This window comes from Heptranchias perlo, chromosome 6 (assembly GCF_035084215.1).
Source record: "Heptranchias perlo isolate sHepPer1 chromosome 6, sHepPer1.hap1, whole genome shotgun sequence".
NCBI lineage: Eukaryota > Metazoa > Chordata > Chondrichthyes > Hexanchiformes > Hexanchidae > Heptranchias > Heptranchias perlo.
Genome location: NC_090330.1, coordinates 80,327,664 through 80,351,574, shown reverse-complemented (window position 1 = coordinate 80,351,574; position 23,911 = coordinate 80,327,664).

Here is a 23,911-nt window from a genome sequence, read left to right as displayed (position 1 = left end):
GAACATATTTCAGTGAGCGAGAAGTTTTTTCTTTAATAGCGTCAGATTTTATCTTAAAATACAAGAACTTTTCGTGGTTCTTGTCAATTTTTGTTGGTTTTCATCTTATGAACTTATTTCAGTCAGCTGGATCTTTCTTCTTCAAAGCAAAAAGATTTTATCTTCAAATTCAAGAACTTTTCGTGGTTTTGTTGGTTTTCAGCAAATGAACATATTTCAGCGAGCTTGAAGTTTTTTCTTCAATAGCGTCAGATTTTATCTTAAAATACAAGAACTTTTCGTGGTTCTTGTCAATTTTTGTTGGTTTTCATCTAATGAACTTGTTTCAGTCAGCGAGATCTTTCTTCTTTAATGCAAAAAGATTTTATCTTCAAATACAAGAACTTTTCGTGGTTTTGTTGGTTTTCAGCAAATGAACATATTTCAGCGAGCTAGAAGTTTTTTCTTCAATAGCGTCAGATTTTAGCTGAAAATACAAGAACTTTGCGTGGTTCTTGTCAATTTTTGTTGGTTTTCATCTAATGAACTTATTTCAGTCAGCTCGATCTTTCTTCCTCAATGCAAAAAGATTTTATCTTCAAATACAAGAACTTTTCGTGGTTTTGTTGATTTTCAGCAAATGAACATATTTCAACGAGCTCAAAGTTTTTTCTTTAATAGAGGAAGGTTTTATCTTAAAATACAAGAACCTTTCGTGGTTCTTGTCAATTTTTGTTGGTTTTCATCTCATGAACTTATTTCAGTCAGCTAGATCTTTCTTCTTCAAAGCAAAACGATTTTATCTTCAAATACAAGAACTTTTCGTGGTTTTGTTGGTTTTCAGCAAATGAACATATTTCAGCGAGCTAGAAGTTTTTTCTTCAATAGCGTCAGATTTTATCTTAAAATACAAGAACTTTTCGTGGTTCTTGTCAATTTTTGTTGGTTTTCATCGAATGAACTTATTTCAGTCAGCTGGATCTTTCTTCTTCAAAGCAAAAAGATTTTATCTTCAAATTCAAGAACTTTTCGTGGTTTTGTTAATTTTCAGCAAATGAACATATTTCAGCGAGCGAGAAGTTTTTTCTTTAATAGCGTCAGATTTTATCTTAAAATACAAGAACTTTTCGTGGTTCTTGTCAATTTTTGTTGGTTTTCATCTAATGAACTTGTTTCAGTCAGCTAGATCTTTCTTCTTTAATGCAAAAAGATTTTATCTTCAAATACAAGAACTTTTCGTGGTTTTGTTGATTTTCAGCAAATGAACATATTTCAGCGAGCAAGAAGTTTTTTCTTTAATAGCGTCAGATTTTATCTTAAAATACAAGAACTTTTCGTGGTTCTTGTCAATTTTTGTTGGTTTTCATCTAATGAACTTGTTTCAGTCAGCTAGATCTTTCTTCTTTAATGCAAAAAGATTTTATCTTCAAATACAAGAACTTTTCGTGGTTTTGTTGATTTTCAGCAAATTAACATATTTCAGCGAGCTCAAAGTTTTTTCTTTGACAGCAGAAGATTTTATCTTAAAATACAAGAACTTTTCGTGGTTCTTGTCAATTTTTGTTGGTTTTCATCTAATGAACTTATTTCAGTCAGCTCGATCTTTCTTCTTCAAAGCAAAAAGATTTTATCTTCAAATACAAGAACTTTTCGTGGTTTTGTTGGTTTTCAGCAAATGAACATATTTCAGCGAGCGAGAAGTTTTTTCTTCAATCGCGTCAGATTTTATCTTAAAATACAAGAACTTTTCGTGGTTCTTGTCAATTTTTGTTGGTTTTCATCTAATGAACTTGTTTCAGTCAGCTAGATCTTTCTTCTTTAATGCAAAAAGATTTTATCTTCAAATACAAGAACTTTTCGTGGTTTTGTTGATTTTCAGCAAATGAACATATTTCAGCGAGCTCAAAGTTTTTTCTTTAATAGCAGAAGATTTTATCTTAAAATACAATAACTTTTCGTGGTTCTTGTCAATTTTTGTTGGTTTCATCTAATTAACTTATTTCAGTCAGCTAGATCTTTCTTCTTCAAAGCAAAAAGATTTTATCTTCAAATACAAGAACTTTTCGTGGTTTTGTTGGTTTTCAGCAAATGAACATATTTCAGCGAGCTAGAAGTTTTTTCTTCAATCGCGTCAGATTTTATCTTAAAATAGAAGAACTTTTCGTGGTTCTTGTCAATTTTTGTTGGTTTTCATCTAATGAACTTGTTTCAGTCAGCTAGATCTTTCTTCTTTAATGCAAAAAGATTTTATCTTCAAATACAAGAACTTTTCGTGGTTTTGTTGATTTTCAGCAAATTAACATATTTCAGCGAGCTCAAAGTTTTTTCTTCAAGCGGAAGATTTTATCTTAAAATACAAGAACTTTTCGTGGTTCTTGTCAATTTTTGTTGGTTTTCATCTAATGAGCTTATTTCAGTCACCTAGATCTTTCTTCTTCAAAGCAAAAAGATTTTATCTTCAAATTCAAGAACTTTTCGTGGTTTTGTTGGTTTTCAGCAAATGAACATATTTCAGCGAGCTTGAAGTTTTTTCTTCAATAGCGTCAGATTTTATCTTAAAATACAAGAACTTTTCGTGGTTCTTGTCAATTTTTGTTGGTTTTCATCTAATGAACTTATTTCAGTCAGCTAGATCTTTCTTCTTTAATGCAAAAAGATTTTATCTTCAAATACAAGAACTTTTCGTGGTTTTGTTGATTTTCAGCAAATGAACATATTTCAGCGAGCTCAAAGTTTTCGTGGTTTTGTTGATTTTCAGCAAATGAACATATTTCAGCGAGCTGAAAGTTTTTTCTTTAATAGCGGAAGATTTTATCTTAAAATACAAGAACTTTTCGTGGTTCTTGTCAATTTTTGTTGGTTTTCATCTAATGAACTTATTTCAGTCAGCTAGATCTTTCTTCTTCAAAGCAAAAAGATTTTATCTTCAAATACAAGAACTTTTCGTGGTTTTGTTGGTTTTCAGCAAATGAACATATTTCAGCGAGCTAGAAGTTTTTTCTTCAATAGCGTCAGATTTTAGCTTAAAATACAAGAACTTTTCGTGGTTCTTGTCAATTTTTGTTGCTTTTCATCGAATGAACTTATTTCAGTCAGCTAGATCTTTCTTCTTTAATGCAAAAAGATTTTATCTTCAAATACAAGAACTTTTCGTGGTTTTGTTGATTTTCAGCAAATGAACATATTTCAGCGAGCTCAAAGTTTTTTCTTTAATAGCAGAAGATTTTATCTTAAAATACAAGAACTTTTCGTGGTTCTTGTCAATTTTTGTTGGTTTTCATCTAATGAACTTATTTCAGTCAGCTAGATCTTTGTTCTTCAAAGCAAAAAGATTTTATCTTCAAATACAAGAACTTTTCGTGGTTTTGTTGGTTTTCAGCAAATGAACATATTTCAGCGAGCTAGAAGTTTTTTCTTCAATCGCGTCAGATTTTATCTTAAAATACAAGAACATTTTGTGGTTCTTGTCAATTTTTGTTGGTTTTCATCTAATGAACTTATTTCAGTCAGCTAGATCTTTCTCCTTCAAAGCAAAAAGATTTTATCTTCAAATACAAGAACTTTTCGTGGTTTTGTTGATTTTCAGCAAATGAACATATTTCAGCAAGCTCAAAGTTTTTACTTTAATAGCGGAAGATTTTATCTTAAAATACAAGAACTTTTCGTGGTTCTTGTCAATTTTTGTTGGTTTTCATCTAATGAACTTATTTCAGTCAGCTGGATCTTTCTTCTTCAAAGCAAAAAGATTTTATCTTCAAATTCAAGAACTTTTCGTGGTTTTGTTGGTTTTCAGCAAATGAACATATTTCAGCGAGCTTGAAGTTTTTTCTTCAATAGCGTCAGATTTTATCTTAAAATACAAGAACTTTTCGTGGTTCTTGTCAATTTTTGTTGGTTTTGATCAGAAGAACTTCTTTCAGTCAGCTCGATCTTTCTACCTCAAAGCAAAAAGATTTTATCTTCAAATACAAGAACTTTTCGTGGTTTTGTTAATTTTCAGCAAATGAACATATTTCAGCGAGCGAGAAGTTTTTTCTTTAATAGCGTCAGATTTTATCTTAAAATACAAGAACTTTTCGTGGTTCTTGTCAATTTTTGTTGGTTTTCATCTAATGAACTTGTTTCAGTCAGCTAGATCTTTCTTCTTTAATGCAAAAAGATTTTATCTTCAAATACAAGAACTTTTCGTGGTTTTGTTGGTTTTCAGCAAATGAACATATTTCAGCGAGCTAGAAGTTTTTTCTTCAATCGCGTCAGATTTTATCTTAAAATACAAGAACTTTTCGTGGTTCTTGTCAATTTTTTTTGGTTTTCATCGAATGAACTTGTTTCAGTCAGCTAGATCTTTCTTCTTTCATGCAAAAAGATTTTATCTTCAAATACAAGAACTTTTCGTGGTTTTGTTGATTTTCAGCAAATGAACATATTTCAGCGAGCTCAAAGTTTTTTCTTTAATAGCGGAAGATTTTATCTTAAAATACAAGAACTTTTCGTGGTTCTTGTCAATTTTTGTTGGTTTTCATCTAATGAACTTATTTCAGTCAGCTGGATCTTTCTTCTTCAAAGCAAAAAGATTTTATCTTCAAATTCAAGAACTTTTCGTGGTTTTGTTGGTTTTCAGCAAATGAACATATTTCAGCGAGCTTGAATTTTTTTCTTCAATAGCGTCAGAATTTATCTTAAAATACAAGAACTTTTCGTGGTTCTTGTCAATTTTTGTTGGTTTTCATCTAATGAACTTGTTTCAGTCAGCTAGATCTTTCTTCTTTAATGCAAAAAGCTTTTATCTTCAAATACAAGAACTTTTCGTGGTTTTGTTGATTTTCAGCAAATGAACATATTTCAGCGAGCGAGAAGTTTTTTCTTTAATAGCGTCAGATTTTATCTTAAAATACAAGAACTTTTCGTGGTTCTTGTCAATTTTTGTTGGTTTTCATCTAATGAACTTGTTTCAGTCAGCTAGATCTTTCTTCTTCAAAGCAAAAAGATTTTATCTTCAAATACAAGAACTTTTCGTGGTTTTGTTGGTTTTCAGCAAATGAACATATTTCAGCGAGCTAGAAGTTTTTTCTTCAATAGCGTCAGATTTTATCTGAAAATACAAGAACTTTGCGTGGTTCTTGTCAATTTTTGTTGGTTTTCATCTAATGAACTTATTTCAGTCAGCTCGATCTTTCTTCCTCAATGCAAAATTATTTTATCTTCAAATACAAGAACTTTTCGTGGTTTTGTTGATTTTCAGCAAATGAAGATATTTCAGCGAGCTCAAAGTTTTTTCTTTAATAGCGGAAGGTTTTATCTTAAAATACAAGAACCTTTCGTGGTTCTTGTCAATTTTTGTTGGTTTTCATCTCATGAACTTATTTCAGTCAGCTAGATCTTTCTTCTTCAAAGCAAAAAGATTTTATCTTCAAATACAAGAACTTTTCGTGGTTTTGTTGGTTTTCAGCAAATGAACATATTTCAGCGAGCTGGAAGTTTTTTCTTCAATAGCGTCAGATTTTATCTTAAAATACAAGAACTTTTCGTGGTTCTTGTCAATTTTTGTTGGTTTTCATCGAATGAACTTATTTCAGTCAGCTGGATCTTTCTTCTTCAAAGCAAAAAGATTTTATCTTCAAATTCAAGAACTTTTCGTGGTTTTGTTGGTTTTCAGCAAATGAACATATTTCAGCGAGCTTGAAGTTTTTTCTTCAATAGCGTCAGATTTTATCTTAAAATACAAGAACTTTTCGTGGTTCTTGTCAATTTTTGTTGGTTTTGATCTGAAGAACTTCTTTCAGTCAGCTCGATCTTTCTACCTCAAAGCAAAAAGATTTTATCTTCAAATACAAGAACTTTTCGTGGTTTTGTGAATTTTCAGCAAATGAACATATTTCAGCGAGCGAGAAGTTTTTTCTTTAATAGCGTCAGATTTTATCTTAAAATACAAGAACTTTTCGTGGTTCTTGTCAATTTTTGTTGGTTTTCATCTAATGAACTTGTTTCAGTCAGCGAGATCTTTCTTCTTTAATGCAAAAAGATTTTATCTTCAAATACAAGAACTTTTCGTGGTTTTGTTGATTTTCAGCAAATGAACATATTTCAGCGAGCAAGAAGTTTTTTCTTTAATAGCGGAAGATTTTATCTTAAAATACAAGAACTTTTCGTGGTTCTTGTCAATTTTTGTTGGTTTTCATCGAATGAACTTATTTCAGTCAGCTGGATCTTTCTTCTTCAAAGCAAAAAGATTTTATCTTCAAATTCAAGAACTTTTCGTGGTTTTGTTGGTTTTCAGCAAATGAACATATTTCAGCGAGCTTGAAGTTTTTTCTTCAATAGCGTCAGATTTTATCTTAAAATACAAAAACTTTTCGTGGTTCTTGTCAATTTTTGTTGGTTTTGATCTGAAGAACTTCTTTTAGTCAGCTCGATCTTTCTACCTCAAAGCAAAAAGATTTTATCTTCAAATACAAGAACTTTTCGTGGTTTTGTTAATTTTCAGCAAATGAACATATTTCAGCGAGCGAGAAGTTTTTTCTTTAATAGCGTCAGATTTTATCTTAAAATACAAGAACTTTTCGTGGTTCTTGTCAATTTTTGTTGGTTTTCATCTAATGAACTTGTTTCAGTCAGCTAGATCTTTCTTCTTTAATGCAAAAAGATTTTATCTTCAAATACAAGAACTTTTCGTGGTTTTGTTGATTTTCAGCAAATGAACATATTTCAGCGAGCAAGAAGTTTTTTCTTTAATAGCGTCAGATTTTATCTTAAAATACAAGAACTTTTCGTGGTTCTTGTCAATTTTTGTTGGTTTTCATCTAATGAACTTGTTTCAGTCAGCTGGATCTTTCTTCTTTAATGCAAAAAGATTTTATCTTCAAATACAAGAACTTTTCGTGGTTTTGTTGATTTTCAGCAAATTAACATATTTCAGCGAGCTCAAAGTTTTTTCTTTAATAGCAGAAGATTTTATCTTAAAATACAAGAACTTTTCGTGGTTCTTGTCAATTTTTGTTGGTTTTCATCTAATGAACTTATTTCAGTCAGCTAGATCTTTCTTCTTCAAAGCAAAAAGATTTTATCTTCAAATACAAGAACTTTTCGTGGTTTTGTTGGTTTTCAGCAAATGAACATATTTCAGCGAGCTAGAAGTTTTTTCTTCAATCGCGTCAGATTTTATCTTAAAATACAAGAACTTTTCGTGGTTCTTGTCAATTTTTGTTGGTTTTCATCTAATGAACTTGTTTCAGTCAGCTAGATCTTTCTTCTTTAATGCAAAAAGATTTTATCTTCAAATACAAGAACTTTTCGTGGTTTTGTTGATTTTCAGCAAATGAACATATTTCAGCGAGCTCAAAGTTTTTTCTTTAATAGCGGAAGATTTTATCTTAAAATACAAGAACTTTTCGTGGTTCTTGTCAATTTTTGTTGGTTTTCATCTAATGAACTTATTTCAGTCAGCTGGATCTTTCTTCTTCAAAGCAAAAAGATTTTATCTTCAAATACAAAAACTTTTCGTGGTTTTGTTGATTTTCAGCAAATGAACATATTTCAGCGAGCTAGAAGTTTTTTCTTCAATAGCGTCAGATTTTATCTTAAAATACAAGAACTTTTTGTGGTTCTTGTCAATTTTTGTTGGTTTTGATCTGAAGAACTTCTTTCAGTCAGCTCGATCTTTCTACCTCAAAGCAAAAAGATTTTATCTTCAAATACAAGAACTTTTCGTGGTTTTGTTATTTTTCAGCAAATGAACATATTTCAGCGAGCGAGAAGTTTTTTCTTTAATAGCGTCAGATTTTATCTTAAAATACAAGAACTTTTCGTGGTTCTTGTCAATTTTTGTTGGTTTTCATCTAATGAACTTGTTTCAGTCAGCTAGATCTTTCTTCTTTAATGCAAAAAGATTTTATCTTCAAATACAAGAACTTTTCGTGGTTTTGTTGATTTTCAGCAAATGAACATATTTCAGCGAGCTCAAAGTTTTTTCTTTAATAGCAGAAGATTTTATCTTAAAATACAAGAACTTTTCGTGGTTCTTGTCAATTTTTGTTGGTTTTCATCTAATGAACTTATTTCAGTCAGCTGGATCTTTCTTCTTTAATGCAAAAAGATTTTATCTTCAAATACAAGAACTTTTCGTGGTTTTGTTGATTTTCAGCAAATGAACATATTTCAGCGAGCTCAAAGTTTTTTCTTTGATAGCAGAAGATTTTATCTTAAAATACAAGAACTTTTCGTGGTTCTTGTCAATTTTTGTTGCTTTTCATCTAATGAACTTATTTCAGTCAGCTAGATCTTTCTTCTTCAAAGCAAAAAGATTTTATCTTCAAATACAAGAACTTTTCGTGGTTTTGTTGATTTTCAGCAAATTAACATATTTCAGCGAGCTTGAAGTTTTTTCTTCAAGCGGAAGATTTTATCTTAAAATACAAGAACTTTTCGTGGTTCTTGTCAATTTTTGTTGGTTTTCATCTAATGAACTTGTTTCAGTCAGCTAGATCTTTCTTCTTTAATGCAAAAAGATTTTATCTTCAAATACAAGAACTTTTCGTGGTTTTGTTGATTTTCAGCAAATTAACATATTTCAGCGAGCTCAAAGTTTTTTCTTCAAGCGGAAGATTTTTCTTAAAATACAAGAACTTTTCGTGGTTCTTGTCAATTTTTGTTGGTTTTCATCTAATGAACTTATTTCAGTCAGCTAGATCTTTCTTCTTCAAAGCAAAAAGATTTTATCTTCAAATTCAAGAACTTTTCGTGGTTTTGTTGGTTTTCAGCAACTGAACATATTTCAGCGAGCTTGAAGTTTTATCTTCAATAGCGTCAGATTTTATCTTAAAATACAAGAACTTTTCGTGGTTCTTGTCAATTTTTGTTGGTTTTCATCGAATGAACTTATTTCAGTCAGCTGGATCTTTCTTCTTCAAAGCAAAAAGATTTTATCTTCAAATTCAAGAACTTTTCGTGGTTTTGTTGGTTTTCAGCAAATGAACATATTTCAGCGAGCTTGAAGTTTTTTCTTCAATAGCGTCAGATTTTATCTTAAAATACAAGAACTTTTCGTGGTTCTTGTCAATTTTTGTTGGTTTTGATCTGAAGAACTTCTTTCAGTCAGCTCGATCTTTCTACCTCAAAGCAAAAAGATTTTATCTTCAAATACAAGAACTTTTCGTGGTTTTGTTAATTTTCAGCAAATGAACATATTTCAGCGAGCGAGAAGTTTTTTCTTTAATAGCGTCAGATTTTATCTTAAAATACAAGAACTTTTCGTGGTTCTTGTCAATTTTTGTTGGTTTTCATCTAATGAACTTGTTTCAGTCAGCTAGATCTTTCTTCTTTCATGCAAAAAGATTTTATCTTCAAATACAAGAACTTTTCGTGGTTTTGTTGATTTTCAGCAAATGAACATATTTCAGCGAGCTCAAAGTTTTTTCTTTGATAGCAGAAGATTTTATCTTAAAATACAAGAACTTTTCGTGGTTCTTGTCAATTTTTGTTGGTTTTCATCTAATGAACTTATTTCAGTCAGCTAGATCTTTCTTCTTCAAAGCAAAAAGATTTTATCTTCAAATACAAGAACTTTTCGTGTTTTTGTTGGTTTTCAGCAAATGAACATATTTCAGCGAGCGAGAAGTTTTTTCTTCAATCGCGTCAGATTTTATCTTAAAATACAAGAACTTTTCGTGGTTCTTGTCAATTTTTGTTGGTTTTCATCTAATGAACTTGTTTCAGTCAGCTAGATCTTTCTTCTTTAATGCAAAAAGATTTTATCTTCAAATACAAGAACTTTTCGTGGTTTTGTTGATTTTCAGCAAATGAACATATTTCAGCGAGCTCAAAGTTTTTTCTTTAATAGCAGAAGATTTTATCTTAAAATACAAGAACTTTTCGTGGTTCTTGTCAATTTTTGTTGGTTTTCATCTGATGAACTTATTTCAGTCAGCTAGATCTTTCTTCTTCAAAGCAAAAAGATTTTATCTTCAAATACAAGAACTTTTCGTGGTTTTGTTGGTTTTCAGCAAATGAACATATTTCAGCGAGCTAGAAGTTTTTTCTTCAATCGCGTCAGATTTTATCTTAAAATAGAAGAACTTTTCGTGGTTCTTGTCAATTTTTGTTGGTTTTCATCCAATGAACTTGTTTCAGTCAGCGAGATCTTTCTTCTTTAATGCAAAAAGATTTTATCTTCAAATACAAGAACTTTTCGTGGTTTTGTTGATTTTCAGCAAATTAACAGATTTCAGCGAGCTCAAAGTTTTTTCTTCAAGCGGAAGATTTTATCTTAAAATACAAGAACTTTTCGTGGTTCTTGTCAATTTTTGTTGGTTTTCATCTAATGAACTTATTTCAGTCAGCTAGATCTTTCTTCTTCAAAGCAAAAAGATTTTATCTTCAAATTCAAGAACTTTTCGTGGTTTTGTTGGTTTTCAGCAAATGAACATATTTCAGCGAGCTTGAAGTTTTTTCTTCAATCGCGTCAGATTTTATCTTAAAATGCAAGAACTTTTCGTGGTTCCTGTCAATTTTTGTTGGTTTTCATCTAATGAACTTCTTTCAGTCAGCAAGATCTTTCTTCTTTAATGCAAAAAGATTTTATCTTCAAATACAAGAACTTTTCGTGGTTTTGTTGATTTTCAGCAAATGAACATATTTCAGCGAGCAAGAAGTTTTTTCTTTAATAGCGTCAGATTTTATCTTAAAATACAAGAACTTTTCGTGGTTCTTGTCAATTTTTGTTGGTTTTCATCTAATGAACTTGTTTCAGTCAGCTAGATCTTTCTTCTTTAATGCAAAAAGATTTTATCTTCAAATACAAGAACTTTTCGTGGTTTTGTTGATTTTCAGCAAATTAACATATTTCAGCGAGCTAGAAGTTTTTTCTTCAATCGCGTCAGATTTTATCTTAAAATACAAGAACTTTTCGTGGTTCTGATCAATTTTTGTTGGTTTTCATCTAATGAACTTGTTTCAGTCAGCTAGATCTTTCTTCTTTAATGCAAAAAGATTTTATCTTCAAATACAAGAACTTTTCGTGGTTTTGTTGATTTTCAGCAAATGAACATATTTCAGCGAGCTCAAAGTTTTTTCTTTAATAGCGGAAGATTTTATCTTAAAATACAAGAACTTTTCGTGGTTCTTGTCAATTTTTGTTGGTTTTCATCTGATGAACTTATTTCAGTCAGCTAGATCTTTCTTCATCAAAGCAAAAAGATTTTATCTTCAAATACAAGAACTTTTCGTGGTTTTGTTGGTTTTCAGCAAATGAACATATTTCAGCGAGCTGGAAGTTTTTTCTTCAATCGCGTCAGATTTTGTCTTAAAATACAAGAACTTTTCGTGGATCTTGTCAATTTTTGTTGGTTTTCATCTAATGAACTTATTTCAGTCAGCTGGATCTTTCTTCTTCAAAGCAAAAAGATTTTATCTTCAAATTCAAGAACTTTTCGTGGTTTTGTTGGTTTTCAGCAAATGAACATATTTCAGCGAGCTTGAAGTTTTTTCTTCAATAGCGTCAGATTTTATCTTAAAATACAAGAACTTTTCGTGGTTCTTGTCAATTTTTGTTGGTTTTCATCTAATGAACTTGTTTCAGTCAGCTAGATCTTTCTTCTTTAATGCAAAAAGATTTTATCTTCAAATACAAGAACTTTTCGTGGTTTTGTTGATTTTCAGCAAATGAACATATTTCAGCGAGCGAGAAGTTTTTTCTTTAATAGCGTCAGATTTTATCTTAAAATACAAGAACTTTTCGTGGTTCTTGTCAATTTTTGTTGGTTTTCATCTAATGAACTTGTTTCAGTCAGCTAGATCTTTCTTCTTTAATGCAAAAAGATTTTATCTTCAAATACAAGAACTTTTCGTGGTTTTGTTGATTTTCAGCAAATGAACATATTTCAGCGAGCTCAAAGTTTTTTCTTTAATAGCAGAAGATTTTATCTTAAAATACAAGAACTTTTCGTGGTTCTTGTCAATTTTTGTTGGTTTTCATCTAATGAACTTTTTTCAGTCAGCTAGATCTTTGCTCTTCAAAGCAAAAAGATTTATCTTCAAATACAAGAACTTTTCGTGGTTTTGTTGGTTTTCAGCAAATGAACATATTTCAGCGAGCTGGAAGTTTTTTCTTCAATCGCGTCAGATTTTATCTTAAAACACAAGAACATTTTGTGGTTCTTGTCAATTTTTGTTGGTTTTCATCTAATGAACTTGTTTCAGTTAGCTAGATCTTTCTTCTTTAATGCAAAAAGATTTTATCTTCAAATACAAGAACTTTTCGTGGTTTTGTTGATTTTCAGCAAATGAACATATTTCAGCGAGCTCAAAGTTTTTTCTTTAATAGCGGAAGATTTTATCTTAAAATACAAGAACTTTTCGTGGTTCTTGTCAATTTTTGTTGGTTTTCATCGAATGAACTTATTTCAGTCAGCTGGATCTTTCTTCTTCAAAGCAAAAAGATTTTATCTTCAAATTCAAGAACTTTTCGTGGTTTTGTTGGTTTTCAGCAAATGAACATATTTCAGTGAGCTTGAAGTTTTTTCTTCAATAGCGTCAGATTTTATCTTAAAATACAAGAACTTTTCGTGGTTCTTCTCAATTTTTGTTGGTTTTGATCTGATGAACTTCTTTCAGTCAGCTCGATCTTTCTACCTCAAAGCAAAAAGATTTTATCTTCAAATACAAGAACTTTTCGTGGTTTTAGTTAATTTTCAGCAAATGAACATATTTCAGCGAGCGAGAAGTTTTTTCTTTAATAGCGTCAGATTTTATCTTAAAATACAAGAACTTTTCGTGGTTCTTGTCAATTTTTGTTGGTTTTCATCTCATGAACTTGTTTCAGTCAGCTCGATCTTTCTTCTTCAAAGCAAAAAGATTTTATCTTCAAATACAAGAACTTTTCGTGGTTTTGTTGGTTTTCAGCAAATGAACATATTTCAGCGAGCTAGAAGTTTTTTCTTCAATAGCGTCAGATTTTATCTTAAAATACAAGAACTTTGCGTGGTTCTTGTCAATTTTTGTTGGTTTTCATCTAATGAACTTATTTCAGTCAGCTCGATCTTTCTTCCTCAATGCAAAAAGATTTTATCTTCAAATACAAGAACTTTTCGTGGTTTTGTTGATTTTCAGCAAATGAACATATTTCAGCGAGCTCAAAGTTTTTTCTTTAATAGCGGAAGATTTTATCTTAAAATACAAGAACTTTTCGTGGTTCTTGTCAATTTTTGTTGGTTTTCATCTAATGAACTTGTTTCAGTCAGCTAGATCTTTCTTCTTTAATGCAAAAAGATTTTATCTTCAAATACAAGAACTTTTCGTGGTTTTGTTGATTTTCAGCAAATGAACATATTTCAGCGAGCTCAAAGTTTTTTCTTTAATAGCGGAAGATTTTATCTTAAAATACAAGAACTTTTCGTGGTTCTTGTCAATTTTTGTTGGTTTTCATCTGATGAACTTATTTCAGTCAGCTAGATCTTTCTTCATCAAAGCAAAAAGATTTTATCTTCAAATACAAGAACTTTTCGTGGTTTTGTTGGTTTTCAGCAAATGAACATATTTCAGCGAGCTGGAAGTTTTTTCTTCAATCGCGTCAGATTTTGTCTTAAAATACAAGAACTTTTCGTGGATCTTGTCAATTTTTGTTGGTTTTCATCTAATGAACTTATTTCAGTCAGCTGGATCTTTCTTCTTCAAAGCAAAAAGATTTTATCTTCAAATTCAAGAACTTTTCGTGGTTTTGTTGGTTTTCAGCAAATGAACATATTTCAGCGAGCTTGAAGTTTTTTCTTCAATAGCGTCAGATTTTATCTTAAAATACAAGAACTTTTCGTGGTTCTTGTCAATTTTTGTTGGTTTTCATCTAATGAACTTGTTTCAGTCAGCTAGATCTTTCTTCTTTAATGCAAAAAGATTTTATCTTCAAATACAAGAACTTTTCGTGGTTTTGTTGATTTTCAGCAAATGAACATATTTCAGCGAGCAAGAAGTTTTTTCTTTAATAGCGTCAGATTTTATCTTAAAATACAAGAACTTTTCGTGGTTCTTGTCAATTTTTGTTGGTTTTGATCTGAAGAACTTCTTTCAGTCAGCTCGATCTTTCTACCTCAAAGCAAAAAGATTTTATCTTCAAATACAAGAACTTTTCGTGGTTTTGTTAATTTTCAGCAAATGAACATATTTCAGCGAGCGAGAAGTTTTTTCTTTAATAGCGTCAGATTTTATCTTAAAATACAAGAACTTTTCGTGGTTCTTGTCAATTTTTGTTGGTTTTCATCTAATGAACTTGTTTCAGTCAGCTAGATCTTTCTTCTTTAATGCAAAAAGATTTTATCTTCAAATACAAGAACTTTTCGTGGTTTTGTTGATTTTCAGCAAATGAACATATTTCAGCGAGCTCAAAGTTTTTTCTTTAATAGCAGAAGATTTTATCTTAAAATACAAGAACTTTTCGTGGTTCTTGTCAATTTTTGTTGGTTTTCATCTAATGAACTTTTTTCAGTCAGCTAGATCTTTGCTCTTCAAAGCAAAAAGATTTATCTTCAAATACAAGAACTTTTCGTGGTTTTGTTGGTTTTCAGCAAATGAACATATTTCAGCGAGCTGGAAGTTTTTTCTTCAATCGCGTCAGATTTTATCTTAAAACACAAGAACATTTTGTGGTTCTTGTCAATTTTTGTTGGTTTTCATCTAATGAACTTGTTTCAGTTAGCTAGATCTTTCTTCTTTAATGCAAAAAGATTTTATCTTCAAATACAAGAACTTTTCGTGGTTTTGTTGATTTTCAGCAAATGAACATATTTCAGCGAGCTCAAAGTTTTTTCTTTAATAGCGGAAGATTTTATCTTAAAATACAAGAACTTTTCGTGGTTCTTGTCAATTTTTGTTGGTTTTCATCGAATGAACTTATTTCAGTCAGCTGGATCTTTCTTCTTCAAAGCAAAAAGATTTTATCTTCAAATTCAAGAACTTTTCGTGGTTTTGTTGGTTTTCAGCAAATGAACATATTTCAGTGAGCTTGAAGTTTTTTCTTCAATAGCGTCAGATTTTATCTTAAAATACAAGAACTTTTCGTGGTTCTTCTCAATTTTTGTTGGTTTTGATCTGATGAACTTCTTTCAGTCAGCTCGATCTTTCTACCTCAAAGCAAAAAGATTTTATCTTCAAATACAAGAACTTTTCGTGGTTTTGTTAATTTTCAGCAAATGAACATATTTCAGCGAGCGAGAAGTTTTTTCTTTAATAGCGTCAGATTTTATCTTAAAATACAAGAACTTTTCGTGGTTCTTGTCAATTTTTGTTGGTTTTCATCTCATGAACTTGTTTCAGTCAGCTCGATCTTTCTTCTTCAAAGCAAAAAGATTTTATCTTCAAATACAAGAACTTTTCGTGGTTTTGTTGGTTTTCAGCAAATGAACATATTTCAGCGAGCTAGAAGTTTTTTCTTCAATAGCGTCAGATTTTATCTTAAAATACAAGAACTTTGCGTGGTTCTTGTCAATTTTTGTTGGTTTTCATCTAATGAACTTATTTCAGTCAGCTCGATCTTTCTTCCTCAATGCAAAAAGATTTTATCTTCAAATACAAGAACTTTTCGTGGTTTTGTTGATTTTCAGCAAATGAACATATTTCAGCGAGCTCAAAGTTTTTTCTTTAATAGCGGAAGATTTTATCTTAAAATACAAGAACTTTTCGTGGTTCTTGTCAATTTTTGTTCGTTTTCATCTAATGAACTTATTTCAGTCAGCTAGATCTTTCTTCTTCAAAGCAAAAAGATTTTATCTTCAAATACAAGAACTTTTCGTGGTTTTGTTGGTTTTCAGCAAATGAACATATTTCAGCGAGCGAGAAGTTTTTTCTTCAATAGCGTCAGATTTTATCTTAAAATACAAGAACTTTTCGTGGTTCTTGTCAATTTTTGTTGGTTTTCATCGAATGAACTTATTTCAGTCAGCTGGATCTTTCTTCTTCAAAGCAAAAAGATTTTATCTTCAAATTCAAGAACTTTTCGTGGTTTTGTTGGTTTTCAGCAAATGAACATATTTCAGCGAGCTTGAAGTTTTTTCTTCAATAGCGTCAAATTTTATCTTAAAATACAAGAACTTTTCGTGGTTCTTGTCAATTTTTGTTGGTTTTGATCTGAAGAACTTCTTTCAGTCAGCTCGATCTTTCTACCTCAAAGCAAAAAGATTTTATCTTCAAATACAAGAACTTTTCGTGGTTTTGTTAATTTTCAGCAAATGAACATATTTCAGCGAGCGAGAAGTTTTTTCTTTAATAGCGTCAGATTTTATCTTAAAATACAAGAACTTTTCGTGGTTCTTGTCAATTTTTGTTGGTTTTCATCTGATGAACTTGTTTCAGTCAGCTAGATCTTTCTTCTTCAATGCAAAAAGATTTTATCTTCAAATACAAGAACTTTTCGTGGTTTTGTTGATTTTCAGCAAATGAACATATTTCAGCGAGCAAGAAGTTTTTTCTTCAATAGCGTCAGATTTTATCTTAAAATACAAGAACTTTTCGTGGTTCTTGTCAATTTTTGTTGGTTTTGATCGGATGAACTTCTTTCAGTCAGCTCGATCTTTCTACCTCAAAGCAAAAAGATTTTATCTTCAAATGCAAGAACTTTTCGTGGTCCTTGTCAATTTTTGTTGGTTTTCATCTAATGAACTTGTTTCAGTCAGCTAGATCTTTCTTCTTTAATGCAAAAAGATTTTATCTTCAAATACAAGAACTTTTCGTGGTTTTGTTGATTTTCAGCAAATTAACATATTTCAGCGAGCTCAAAGTTTTTTCTTTGAAAGCAGAAGATTTTATCTTAAAATACAAGAACTTTTCGTGGTTCTTGTCAATTTTTGTTGGTTTTCATCTAATGAACTTATTTCAGTCAGCTAGATCTTTCTTCTTCAAAGCAAAAAGATTTTATCTTCAAATACAAGAACTTTTCGTGGTTTTGTTGATTTTCAGCAAATGAACATATTTCAGCGAGCTCAAAGTTTTTTCTTTCATAGCAGAAGATTTTATCTTAAAATACAAGAACTTTTCGTGGTTCTTGTCAATTTTTGTTGGTTTTCATCTAATGAACTTATTTCAGTCAGCCAGATCTTTCTTCTTCAAAGCAAAAAGATTTTATCTTCAAACACAAGAACTTTTCGTGGTTTTGTTGGTTTTCAGCAAATGAACATATTTCAGCGAGCGAGAAGTTTTTTCTTCAATCGCGTCAGATTTTATCTTAAAATAGAAGAACTTTTCGTGGTTCTTGTCAATTTTTTTTGGTTTTCATCTCATGAACTTGTTTCAGTCAGCTAGATCTTTCTTCTTTAATGCAAAAAGATTTTATCTTCAAATACAAGAACTTTTCGTGGTTTTGTTGATTTTCAGCAAATGAACATATTTCAGCGAGCTCAAAGTTTTTTCTTTAATAGAGGAAGATTTTATCTTAAAATACAAGAACTTTTCGTGGTTCTTGTCAATTTTTGTTGGTTTTCATCTAATGAACTTATTTCAGTCAGCTAGATCTTTCTTCTTCAAAGCAAAAAGATTTTATCTTCAAATACAAGAACTTTTCGTGGTTTTGTTGGTTTTCAGCAAATGAACATATTTCAGCGAGCTAGAAGTTTTTTCTTCAATCGCGTCAGATTTTATCTTAAAATACAAGAACTTTTCGTGGTTCTTGTCAATTTTTGTTGGTTTTCATCGAATGAACTTGTTTCAGTCAGCTAGATCTTTCTTCTTTAATGCAAAAAGATTTTATCTTCAAATACAAGAACTTTTCGTGGTTTTGTTGATTTTCAGCAAATTAACATATTTCAGCGAGCTCAAAGTTTTTTCTTTAATAGCAGAACATTTTATCTTAAAATACAAGAACTTTTCGTGGTTCTTGTCAATTTTTGTTGGTTTTCATCTAATGAACTTATTTCAGTCAGCGAGATCTTTCTTCTTCAAAGCAAAAAGATTTTATCTTCAAATACAAGAACTTTTCGTGGTTTTGTTGGTTTTCAGCAAATGAACATATTTCAGCGAGCTGGAAGTTTTTTCTTCAATCGCGTCAGATTTTATCTTAAAATACAAGAACTTTTCGTGGTTCTGATCAATTTTTGTTGGTTTTCATCTAATGAACTTGTTTCAGTCAGCTAGATCTTTCTTCTTTAATGCAAAAAGATTTTATCTTCAAATACAAGAACTTTTCGTGGTTTTGTTGATTTTCAGCAAATAAACATATTTCAGCGAGCTCAAAGTTTTTTCTTTAATAGCGGAAGATTTTATCTTAAAATACAAGAACTTTTCGTGGTTCTTGTCAATTTTTGTTGGTTTTCATCTAATGAACTTGTTTCAGTCAGCTAGATCTTTCTTCTTTAATGCAAAAAGATTTTATCTTCAAATACAAGAACTTTTCGTGGTTTTGTTGATTTTCAGCAAATGAACATATTTCAGCGAGGAAGAAGTTTTTTCTTTAATAGCGTCAGATTTTATCTTAAAATACAAGAACTTTTCGTGGTTCTTGTCAATTTTTGTTGGTTTTCATCTAATGAACTTGTTTCAGTCAGCTAGATCTTTCTTCTTTAATGCAAAAAGATTTTATCTTCAAATACAAGAACTTTTCGTGGTTTTGTTGATTTTCAGCAAATTAACATATTTCAGCGAGCTTGAAGTTTTTTCTTCAATCGCGTCAGATTTTATCTTAAAATACAAGAACTTTTCGTGGTTCTTGTCAATTTTTGTTGGTTTTCATCTAATGAACTTGTTTCAGTCAGCTAGATCTTTCTTCTTTAATGCAAAAAGATTTTATCTTCAAATACAAGAACTTTTCGTGGTTTTGTTGATTTTCAGCAAATGAACATATTTCAGCGAGGAAGAAGTTTTTTCTTTAATAGCGTCAGATTTTATCTTAAAATACAAGAACTTTTCGTGGTTCTTGTCAATTTTTGTTGGTTTTCATCTAATGAACTTGTTTCAGTCAGCTAGATCTTTCTTCTTTAATGCAAAAAGATTTTATCTTCAAATACAAGAACTTTTCGTGGTTTTGTTGATTTTCAGCAAATTAACATATTTCAGCGAGCTCAAAGTTTTTTCTTTAATAGCAGAAGATTTTATCTTAAAATACAAGAACTTTTCGTGGTTCTTGTCAATTTTTGTTGGTTTTCATCTAATGAACTTATTTCAGTCAGCGAGATCTTTCTTCTTCAAAGCAAAAAGATTTTATCTTCAAATACAAGAACTTTTCGTGGTTTTGTTGGTTTTCAGCAAATGAACATATTTCAGCGAGCTGGAAGTTTTTTCTTCAATCGCGTCAGATTTTATCTTAAAATACAAGAACTTTTCGTGGTTCTGATCAATTTTTGTTGGTTTTCATCTAATGAACTTGTTTCAGTCAGCTAGATCTTTCTTCTTTAATGCAAAAAGATTTTATCTTCAAATACAAGAACTTTTCGTGGTTTTGTTGATTTTCAGCAAATGAACATATTTCAGCGAGCTCAAAGTTTTTTCTTTAATAGCGGAAGATTTTATCTTAAAATACAAGAACTTTTCGTGGTTCTTGTCAATTTTTGTTGGTTTTCATCTAATGAACTTGTTTCAGTCAGCTAGATCTTTCTTCTTTAATGCAAAAAGATTTTATCTTCAAATACAAGAACTTTTCGTGGTTTTGTTGGTTTTCAGCAAATGAACATATTTCAGCGAGGAAGAAGTTTTTTCTTTAATAGCGTCAGATTTTATCTTAAAATACAAGAACTTTTCGTGGTTCTTGTCAATTTTTGTTGGTTTTCATCTCATGAACTTGTTTCAGTCAGCTAGATCTTTCTTCTTTAATGCAAAAAGATTTTATCTTCAAATACAAGAACTTTTCGTGGTTTTGTTGATTTTCAGCAAATGAACATATTTCAGCGAGCTCAAAGATTTTTCTTTGAAAGCAGAAGATTTTATCTTAAAATACAAGAACTTTTCGTGGTTCTTGTCAATTTTTGTTGGTTTTCATCTGATGAACTTATTTCAGTCAGCTAGATCTTTCTTCTTCAAAGCAAAAAGATTTTATCTTCAAATACAAGAACTTTTCGTGGTTTTGTTGATTTTCAGCAAATGAACATATTTCAGCGAGCTCAAAGTTTTTTCTTTCATAGCAGAAGATTTTATCTTAAAATACAAGAACTTTTCGTGGTTCTTGTCAATTTTTGTTGGTTTTCATCTAATGAACTTATTTCAGTCAGCCAGACCTTTCTTCTTCAAAGCAAAAAGATTTTATCTTCAAACACAAGAACTTTTCGTGGTTTTGTTGGTTTTCAGCTAATGAACATATTTCAGCGAGCGAGAAGTTTTTTCTTCAATCGCGTCAGATTTTATCTTAAAATAGAAGAACTTTTCGTGGTTCTTGTCAATTTTTTTTGGTTTTCATCTCATGAACTTGTTTCAGTCAGCTAGATCTTTCTTCTTTAATGCAAAAAGATTTTATCTTCAAATACAAGAACTTTTCGTGGTTTTGTTGATTTTCAGCAAATGAACATATTTCAGCGAGCTCAAAGTTTTTTCTTTAATAGAGGAAGATTTTATCTTAAAATACAAGAACTTTTCGTGGTTCTTGTCAATTTTTGTTGGTTTTCATCTAATGAACTTATTTCAGTCAGCTAGATCTTTCTTCTTCAAAGCAAAAAGATTTTATCTTCAAATACAAGAACTTTTCGTGGTTTTGTTGGTTTTCAGCAAATGAACATATTTCAGCGAGCTAGAAGTTTTTTCTTCAATCGCGTCAGATTTTATCTTAAAATACAAGAACTTTTCGTGGTTCTTGTCAATTTTTGTTGGTTTTCATCGAATGAACTTATTTCAGTCAGCTGGATCTTTCTTCTTCAAAGCAAAAAGATTTTATCTTCAAATTCAAGAACTTTTCGTGGTTCTGTTGGTTTTCAGCAAATGAACATATTTCAGCGAGCTTGAAGTTTTTTCTTCAATAGCGTCAGATTTTATCTTAAAATACAAGAACTTTTCGTGGTTCTTGTCAATTTTTGTTGGTTTTCATCTAATGAACTTGTTTCAGTCAGCTAGATCTTTCTTCTTTAATGCAAAAAGATTTTATCTTCAAATACAAGAACTTTTCGTGGTTTTGTTGATTTTCAGCAAATGAACATATTTCAGCGAGGAAGAAGTTTTTTCTTTAATAGCGTCAGATTTTATCTTAAAATACAAGAACTTTTCGTGGTTCTTGTCAATTTTTGTTGGTTTTCATCTAATGAACTTGTTTTAGTCAGCTAGATCTTTCTTCTTTAATGCAAAAAGATTTTATCTTCAAATACAAGAACTTTTCGTGATTTTGTTGATTTTCAGCAAATGAACATATTTCAGCGAGCTCAAAGTTTTTTCTTTAATAGCAGAAGATTTTATCTTAAAATACAAGAACTTTTCGTGGTTCTTGTCAATTTTTGTTGGTTTTCATCTAATGAACTTATTTCAGTCAGCGAGATCTTTCTTCTTCAAAGCAAAAAGATTTTATCTTCAAATACAAGAACTTTTCGTGGTTTTGTTGGTTTTCAGCAAATGAACATATTTCAGCGAGCTGGAAGTTTTTTCTTCAATCGCGTCAGATTTTATCTTAAAATACAAGAACTTTTCGTGGTTCTGATCAAATTTTGTTGGTTTTCATCTCATGAACTTGTTTCAGTCAGCTAGATCTTTCTTCTTTAATGCAAAAAGATTTTATCTTCAAATACAAGAACTTTTCGTGGTTTTGTTGATTTTCAGCAAATGAACATATTTCAGCGAGCTCAAAGTTTTTTCTTTAATAGAGGAAGATTTTATCTTAAAATACAAGAACTTTTCGTGGTTCTTGTCAATTTTTGTTGGTTTTCATCTAATGAACTTATTTCAGTCAGCTAGATCTTTCTTCTTCAAAGCAAAAAGATTTTATCTTCAAATACAAGAACTTTTCGTGGTTTTGTTGGTTTTCAGCAAATGAACATATTTCAGCGAGCTAGAAGTTTTTTCTTCAATCGCGTCAGATTTTATCTTAAAATACAAGAACTTTTCGTGGTTCTTGTCAATTTTTGTTGGTTTTCATCGAATGAACTTATTTCAGTCAGCTGGATCTTTCTTCTTCAAAGCAAAAAGATTTTATCTTCAAATTCAAGAACTTTTCGTGGTTTTGTTGGTTTTCAGCAAATGAACATATTTCAGCGAGCTTGAAGTTTTTTCTTCAATAGCGTCAGATTTTATCTTAAAATACAAGAACTTTTCGTGGTTCTCGTCAATTTTTGTTGGTTTTCATCTAATGAACTTGTTTCAGTCAGCTAGATCTTTCTTCTTTAATGCAAAAAGATTTTATCTTCAAATACAAGAACTTTTCGTGGTTTTGTTGATTTTCAGCAAATGAACATATTTCAGCGAGGAAGAAGTTTTTTCTTTAATAGCGTCAGATTTTATCTTAAAATACAAGAACTTTTCGTGGTTCTTGTCAATTTTTGTTGGTTTTCATCTAATGAACTTGTTTCAGTCAGCTAGATCTTTCTTCTTTAATGCAAAAAGATTTTATCTTCAAATACAAGAACTTTTCGTGGTTTTGTTGATTTTCAGCAAATTAACATATTTCAGCGAGCTCAAAGTTTTTTCTTTAATAGCAGAAGATTTTATCTTAAAATACAAGAACTTTTCGTGGTTCTTGTCAATTTTTGTTGGTTTTCATCTAATGAACTTATTTCAGTCAGCGAGATCTTTCTTCTTCAAAGCAAAAAGATTTTATCTTCAAATACAAGAACTTTTCGTGGTTTTGTTGGTTTTCAGCAAATGAACATATTTCAGCGAGCTGGAAGTTTTTTCTTCAATCGCGTCAGATTTTATCTTAAAATACAAGAACTTTTCGTGGTTCTGATCAATTTTTGTTGGTTTTCATCTAATGAACTTGTTTCAGTCAGCTAGATCTTTCTTCTTTAATGCAAAAGATTTTATCTTCAAATACAAGAACTTTTCGTGGTTTTGTTGATTTTCAGCAAATGAACATATTTCAGCGAGCTCAAAGTTTTTTCTTTAATAGCGGAAGATTTTATCTTAAAATACAAGAACTTTTCGTGGTTCTTGTCAATTTTTGTTGGTTTTCATCTAATGAACTTGTTTCAGTCAGCTAGATCTTTCTTCTTTAATGCAAAAAGATTTTATCTTCAAATACAAGAACTTTTCGTGGTTTTGTTGATTTTCAGCAAATGAACATATTTCAGCGAGCTCAAAGTTTTTTCTTTGATAGCAGAAGATTTTATCTTAAAATACAAGAACTTTTCGTGGTTCTTGTCAATTTTTGTTGGTTTTCATCTGATGAACTTATTTCAGTCAGCTAGATCTTTCTTCTTCAAAGCAAAAAGATTTTATCTTCAAATACAAGAACTTTTCGTGGTTTTGTTGGTTTTCAGCAAATGAACATATTTCAGCGAGCTAGAAGTTTTTTCTTCAATAGCGTCAGATTTTATCTTAAAATACAAGAACCTTTCGTGGTTCTTGTCAATTTTTGTTGGTTTTCATCCAATGAACTTATTTCAGTCAGCTGGATCTTTCTTCTTCAAAGCAAAAAGATTTTATCTTCAAATTCAAGAACTTTTCGTGGTTTTGTTAATTTTCAGCAAATGAACATATTTCAGCGAGCTTGAAGTTTTTTCTTCAATAGCGTCAGATTTTATCTTAAAATACAAGAACTTTTCGTGGTTCTTGTCAATTTTTGTTGGTTTTGATCTGATGAACTTCTTTAAGTCAGCTAGATCTTTCTTCTTTAATGCAAAAAGATTTTATCTTCAAATACAAGAACTTTTCGTGTTTTTGTTAATTTTCAGCAAATGAACATATTTCAGTGAGCGAGAAGTTTTTTCTTCAATAGCGTCAGATTTTATCTTAAAATACAAGAACTTTTCGTGGTTCTTGTCAATTTTTGTTGGTTTTCATCTAATGAACTTGTTTCAGTCAGCTAGATCTTTCTTCTTTAATGCAAAAAGATTTTATC